Source organism: Stenella coeruleoalba (assembly GCF_951394435.1).
Source record: "Stenella coeruleoalba genome assembly, chromosome: 20".
NCBI lineage: Eukaryota > Metazoa > Chordata > Mammalia > Artiodactyla > Delphinidae > Stenella > Stenella coeruleoalba.
The window spans coordinates 44,353,567-44,361,159 of record NC_137166.1 but is presented as its reverse complement, the minus strand read 5'-3'; positions in this window follow the sequence as shown (position 1 = coordinate 44,361,159).

The window sequence follows — 7,593 nt, the reverse complement described above, 5'->3', positions numbered from 1 at the left end:
CCTAATCCTCATGTGGTGGTATATGGAGGTGGGTCCTTTAGGGTTAATTAGATTATGAGAATAGAACCATCATGAATGGGATTGGTGCTCTTAAGAAAGAGACTTCAGGGATCTCCCTTGCCCCCCTACCATGTGAGGACACAGCAAGAAGATAGCTGTCTGTGAACCAGGAAGTGGGCTCTCACCAGATGTGGAATTTGACAGCACCTTAATCTTGGACTTCCCAGCTTCCAGAACTGTGAGAAATAAATGTTTGCTGTTTGGGTCACCCAGTCTATGGTATTTTTGTTATAGCAGTCCAAAAGGACTAAGACAGTCAGGAACAAGCCTGTTCAAGAATGTCCATTCTCCCCATTTCTTTCTTTCTTTTTTTTTTTTTTTTTGCAGTATGCGGCCTCTCACTGTTGTGGCCTCTCCTGTTGCGGAGCACAGGCTCCGGACGCGCAGGCTCAGCGGCCATGGCTCACGGGCCCAGCCACTCTGCAGCATGTGGGATCTTCCCGGACAGGGGCACGAACCCGTGTCACCTGCATCGGCAGGCGGACTCTCAACCACTGCGCCACCAGGGAAGCCCCCATTCTCCCCATTTCTACTCAACGTTGTACTGGAGATTTTAGACAGGGCAATTAGGCAAGAAAAAGAAATAAAACGAATCCAGATTGGGAAGGAAGAAGTAAAACTCTGTTCACAGATGCCATGGTCTTATTCATAGAGAATCTTAAGGGATCCACACAAGTGAATGCACCAAGGTTTCAGGTTACACGATCAATATTAAAAATCAATTGTGTTTCTATATGCAAACAATGAACAATCCAAAAATGAAATTAAGAATACAATTTCATTTTATTCAAAAACTAGTTACGGATAAACTTAGTAGAAGAAGTGCAAGATGGTGTTTACTAGAAACTGTAAAACTTAGTTGAAGGAAATTAAAGAAGACCTTAAAATGAGAAAGCTTTCCCATATTCATATATTGGAAGATTGAATATTGTTAAGAAAGCAATACTCCCCAAACTGACATACAAATTCAGCACATTATCAAAATCCCAGCCTGATTTTGGTAAGAATTGATAAGCTGACCCTAACATTCATATGGATTGAAAGGGACCCAGAAAAGCAAAACAAAGTTGAAGGACTCACATTTTCTGATTTCAAAACTTACTACAAAGCTACAGTAATCAAGACAGCATATTCTTGGCACAAAATATAGACATCTAGCATTGAGAATGCAGAAACAAGCCCTTATATTTACAGTCAACTGATTTTCAACAAGAGTGCCAAAACAATTTAATGGGGGAAAGAATAGTCTTTTCAACAAATGATGCTGGGACAACTGGATAGGCACACACAAAAGAATGAAGACTTTTACCTCACACCATGTATAAAAATGGACTCAAATGGATCATGGATCATAGATCAAAACGTCAGAGCTAAATCTATAAAACTCCCAGAAGAAAACATAGGACTAAATCTTTGTCACCTTTGGGTTGTACATGGCTTCTTTTATATGCAACCAAAAGCACACATGACAAACAAAAACAGGTAAATTGATTTCATCAAACTCAAACAATATTGTACTTCAAAGGACACCAGTAAGAAAGTGAAAAGACAACCCACAGAAAATATTTTCAAATCGTATATCTGATAAGTAATTTTTATTCATGATATATGAAGAACAGTTACAACTCAATAAAAAAACAAATAACCCCAATTTTTAAATGGTCAAAGTATTTGAATAGTCAAACATGCAAATGACCAATCACCACATTAAAAGATGCTCAACACCGTTAGGTGTTATTTGTATTAGGAAAATGCAAATCAAAACCAAGATGAGATAGTATCTCACCCACACTCAGATGACTAAAAATAAAAAGTTTGTAAAACTCTAGAGATTCATCAGCATCAAACCTAATATTTGGAAGTCTTTTTGTTGCCAGTCGTCATTTTAACCCTTCCACCATCCTGAAAAGGTTTACAGAATATCTGAAGAGTCAAATGAATTAACAATGTAATTTTTTAAAAGGGCTCCCACGTAGAAAGAATAAACTTTTCTCATTTTCAACAGCTTTTCCCCACATTGTGGACCTGACAATTAGGACAGCCCTTAACCACCTTGAACTTTTTGGAACTCATCAATCATGCCTGATAAATTCTCAGCGTTCTTTTTTTTTTTTTTTTTCTTACCTCCTGAGTTATACCAAGAAGGTGAGGGAGCAAGACTTTGGGGTTATCAAGTGGTCACCTGGGAAGCAATAAAGATGGTCTGGTGGAAAGATGCCCTGTAGACCCCAAAGTTTATGGATTTGGAATCTAGCCTTGGAGAAAAGAAACATTAAAAAAAATCAATAAATAAAATCCCAGAGAATACTGATCAATTGACAAGAATACAAGGAAAAATAACTGAGAATGACAAATGGCTGCAGCCTTAGCTGTGTTGAAGGCAACCCAGGGACCATTCAATTTTTTTAGCTCCTACAGAAGTGAGGAAACTGACAAGAGTACAGAATTTCTGTACTTGTTGGAGCCTAATCTTGGTTTTTCAGTTGCTTATAGACATGAAGAGCCCCACGACCTAAAAAGAGACCATGTGAATAATAGCAGGCTTTTGAGACATAGAAATTCACACTCTGGTGAGACAGCCATGTCTTCCACACATGTCCATATATAATCTAGCCAAACAAAACATTTATTACAAATAAATTGCCTTCTTATCAAGCAACATAACATACTTTTTATCTTAAACATTTTTACTTTTTATGTTAAACATTTACTTTTTATCTTAAACATTTTTAGACATACACAAAAGTAGACTGAATAGTATGAACATCCCCCTCTCACCCACCCAACCCATGTACCATTCAGCTTTAACAGTTATCAAACTTTTGCCAACCTTGTTTCAACTAGTCTTGTCTGAATTTTTTTTTCTGTAGTATTTTTAAAGCATATTCCAGACACTACAAATAAGTTTTTAAGTACAAACAATGTTTCAATGACAATGTAATTAAAGCTTTAAAACTCTAGTTTTTAATAATAAATTCATCTTATTGAATTTTTGTATTTGTAAATATTTATTTTACCATCATGGCTGTAGAGTTATACATAGATAGAAATAAATAAGTACTGACACAGCTGAGGTGTTTTTTTTTTTCGGTACGCGGGCCTCTCACGGTTGTGGCCTCTCCCGTCGCGGAGCACAGGCTCCGGGCGCGCAGGCTCTGCGGCCATGGCTCATGGATCCAGCCGCTCGGCAGCATGTGGGATCCTCCCAGACCAGGGCACGAACCCATGTCCCCTGCATCGGCAGGCGGACTCTCAACCACTGCACCACCAGGGAAGCCTGGCAGCTGAGGTTTTTGTGGTAACTATCTCCTCTCTCTGAATTTTAATTTCTCTAGAACTCAATATTGTATTAGTCTAACATCCGAAAGATAATTAGGAATTTTTGAAAATATATTTAGGATATCATAGTAAAGAACACAGTCATTGTTGATATAAGAATATATCAAAGAAAATAGCACTTTAAAACTTAGATACATAGATAGTGTAACTATAACTGTATAGATTCATATAATTTGCACTATTGTCTGAGGTTTACAAGAATCAATTTATAAAGATGAATTATTTCAACCACAACTCAGTCTAGTTGTATACCCACACTTATGCATATCTATACTTATGTAATCCTCAATATTAGTGCTTGTAATAACTTTTCTGGTGATAAGGCAAATGAGTGGTAAGCATGTTCCATTTAATATAGGCTTTTCTGTTGCAACAGTATAGTCTTCTATGAACTAAAATATTATTTTATCTCCCTGCCTCTGGGAGAAGAGCTTAAAGAGAATGAATGGAACTATAATTATCAGGGCATAACATTATTAAAGCAGTGAATCAGAAACATAAACGTTTTAGCGGTTATAGGTAACATCCAGAGGATATAGCAATGATCTCAGAAGGTAAGACCCAATGTCCTTTAGGACTCACTTGTGAAAACTAACAATGGCCAAGACTGTTTTATGGCTTAAAAGGCTATTGATGTTCTCTACAGCTGCAGCAGAGGAGGGTCATGGGTTTTTCATAATCTTTAAGCATTTATCCAAGGATTTACTTTTATTATCAACTTGAAAAAACATGTTGAAAAAAAACGAAGTTTTTAGCATATGTGCTCAGATACTCTCACCAGCCATTCTCTATTTTTATTAGAACATGGTCACATTTGTTTGAAAGTTAATTTTAATAAATTATTTTCTTGAAATAGCATACGGTATGAGGTTAGTCCAAATTGCCTTCTTGGGACTTCCCTGGTGGTCCAGTGGTTAAGAATCCGCCTTCCAATGCAGGGGACACGAGTTCGATCCCTGGTCGGGGAACTAAGATCCCGCTGCCTCGGGGCACAGCAACGAAGACCCAGCGCAGCCAAAAAAAAAAAAAAAAAAAAAGCAAAATAAAACAAATTGCCTTCTTATCAAGCAACATTTATAGACTAATTCTTCCTTTACCATTATTATGGACTAGTGCTTTAAGCATTTATTCTTAAACAGATTAACTTTTCAGAGTCAAGTTTCCTGTTCCTCTGGTTTGTTAGCTTTTACCTCTTTCCTCTCTGCCCGCAAAAAAAAATTCTGTTCTTTTTTACCATCAGTTAATTTGGTAGAAGTAAATCCCTGTTCTTTACGGAAATACTATAGCATTATTCTTTTTTACTTTTAAAATTAATAAATACTTAGTAAAATATAAGAAAATGCAAACTTGTACCAACTAGAGAAAATTGCAGGTTTGCAATGTGCATACTTTACTGTATCATGGACAACTTTTCTTGTTTGTAAATATAAGTCTGGATCACAAATTTTTAGTTTCATAGTATTCTGTTGTATGGATTTGCTATCATTTATTTAACCAAAATCCCAATGATAAACATCGAGATTGTCTCAAAAAATTTTTGCTATTAAGAATAAAACCTCACCACTTCACACCCACTAGGATGGCTATAATAAAGAAGATAATAGCAAGTGTTAGCAAGGACATGGAAAAGTTGGAAACCTTATACACTGCTGGTGAGTATGTCAAGTGGGGCAGTTTTTTTAGAAATCTGTTTGACAGAACTCAAAATGTTAAACATAGAATTACTATTTTAGGCCCGTGGCAGACTAAAGTCTCAAAATAACCATCTTATTGGGGTTTGGGTGCCAGTTTCTTTTATAGCACAGAGAGGAGGGGGAGATGAGGAAGTAAAGTAAAAAGGCCATACGTTTTGCAAATATCACCCAGAATGGCCAGCCTCAGGGAGGGGATGTGTTCATTTCTTCTTTCTTGCAGCCATCCACAGGTGGAACAGGTTCCGGATGTTTCCCTGAACAAAGGCAGTGTTCCCCAGGGCAGGCCATGATGCACAGACAGTATCCTTTTAGTGAACAAAAGCAGCAGAAAGCAAAGATTAAAGCAAAAGAAACAGAACCAACCTGTAGTCCAACTCTTCCTTGTTACAATTTAACGAGGCTTCTCTGAGCCCTCTTCTGGAGTAGACCTTATCCTTGGCCTTCTGTCCTTGGCCGACTGCCAAACCAGTTTAACAAGAATCTCCCCAACTCTTGATACCTAACCAACTTCCTCTTAGTAATTTTCCATCCACTGACTCCCTCGACCTGCCTATTAGCTATAAATCCCAAGCTGTCCCTATTGTATTTGGAGTTGAGTTCATTCTCTCTCCTACTAGAATAGACTCGACCCCTATTGCAATAGTCTGGATAAAGTCTTCCTTGCCTGTTTAAATTGTTCAGTGCAATTTTTCTTTGACCCTTCCATCCTCAAGGTCACCTCATGATCTGAAATGCCTACTGCCACTACAGCAAACACATACACATTCTGGGAAGGAGGAAGGAAGAAAAAGGTTGTAGAGGATAAAAAGTGTTGACCTCTCACTTGGATCCCCTCTCTTCAAGCAGTCTTCTCAGGAAATATCACAGAAAGTAGTACACAACACTTTTGCTTCCATCTCAGGGACCCAAACTTAATCACATGGACACACCCAGCTTCAAGAGAGGCAGGATAATCCTTCAGCTGAGCACATTGCTGCTTCAATTAAAATCTGAATTCTGTTATTTAAGATAAAAAAGATAGTATATTGGGTAGCATGTAGCTGTCTCTGCCACAGGTGGTGGGATTGAAATTAAGTAAACCATATAGGAGTTATTATAATTCAGATAATTTATGTATTTTTTCCAGCCTTATTGAGATATAATTGACATATAACATTGTGTAAATTTAAGATGTACAACGTGATGATTTGATACATGGATATATTGAGAAATGATTTCCATGATAAGGTTAGTTAACACATCCATCACCTCACATAATTACCTTTTTTTTAATGTGTGTGTGGTAAGAATATTTAAGATCTACTCTCTTAGCAAATTACAAGTATACGATACAGTATTGTTAACTACTGTCTTTACAACTCCCACCCATAGTCCCCCAAAAGCAGGGGATGGGGGTGGGGATGTAATACAGTGCTGAAGTGTGCAGCCCTCTGTTACCCCGCACCCCGTTACCAGGCAACAGTTACCCCGAGACCAATAATGCAGAAGGTTAGAGCACCATAAGAGGTCCTGCTCAGCCACTGGTCAGCGCCGCAGTGGGCCCCTCCCCCAAGCAAGGAACTGTCCACAGGTGACCATTAGAGGGGCACTGAGCCAAACGTTGCGGGAGTCGGGGTCGTCAGGTGGAGAGTGAGGTAAGAGGGAAATCCAGGTCCTCTGCCGGGCGCCTTCCAGCTCATCCGGCCTCGAGCTGGCGGGTGAGTTGGGGGCCCAGGGAACAGGCTGGGGCTGTGTCCTACAGGGCTCCAGAGCCCTTGCCAAGACCACCCACTGGCCGGGCCCAGACCCTGAGGTGGTGGCGAACCTCTCCTGCGTCCCTGCCTCTGCGACCTAATGGCACAGGCAGTCTGCATGGGAGACGGTCTGTGGGACCTAGCCCCCACTGTTAGGGCGGCCTGAGGAGCCTGAGGGCCAGCTGGGTCCTGGGGGCCTGGCTCCCTCAGCGATGACAGCAGCTAGACAGGGTCTGAGGAGCTCGCCCTGACGGAGCCACCAACTGAGAACTGCCTTTTCAGCCAGGCCTGGGCACTGGCGGGAGGACCCAGACTGGGTGCTGGACGAACACTCCAGGGCAGGGTAATTTCCGCCCCCCACACACACAGGGACCCCCTTCTCTTAGCCAGGCCTGGACCCCGAAGGCTGAAAGTTGTGCCTTGGGACCTTTCCCTTTCTTGTCAGAACAGAGAGTAACATTTGTTTGGTGGAGATTTACAGGAACATCGTTACCTGACTTTGACCTCATCTCAAGAATAGAGGATCTGACACCAAGAAGCTTCCAACAACTAAGCATGCCCCTCCTTCACCTATCCTATAAAAGGGCTTTGCTGAAAGCTTTTAGAGAGTTTGGGGTGTTTTTAAAGGCATGAGCCACCTATCTCCTTGCACGGCCCTGCAGTAACCTTTTCTCTGTTCCAAACTCTGACGTTTTGGTATTATGTGGCCTCACGGTGCGTCAGCACACGACTTGTGCTATGGTAACAGGGAGAGTGTTAGCTGCTCC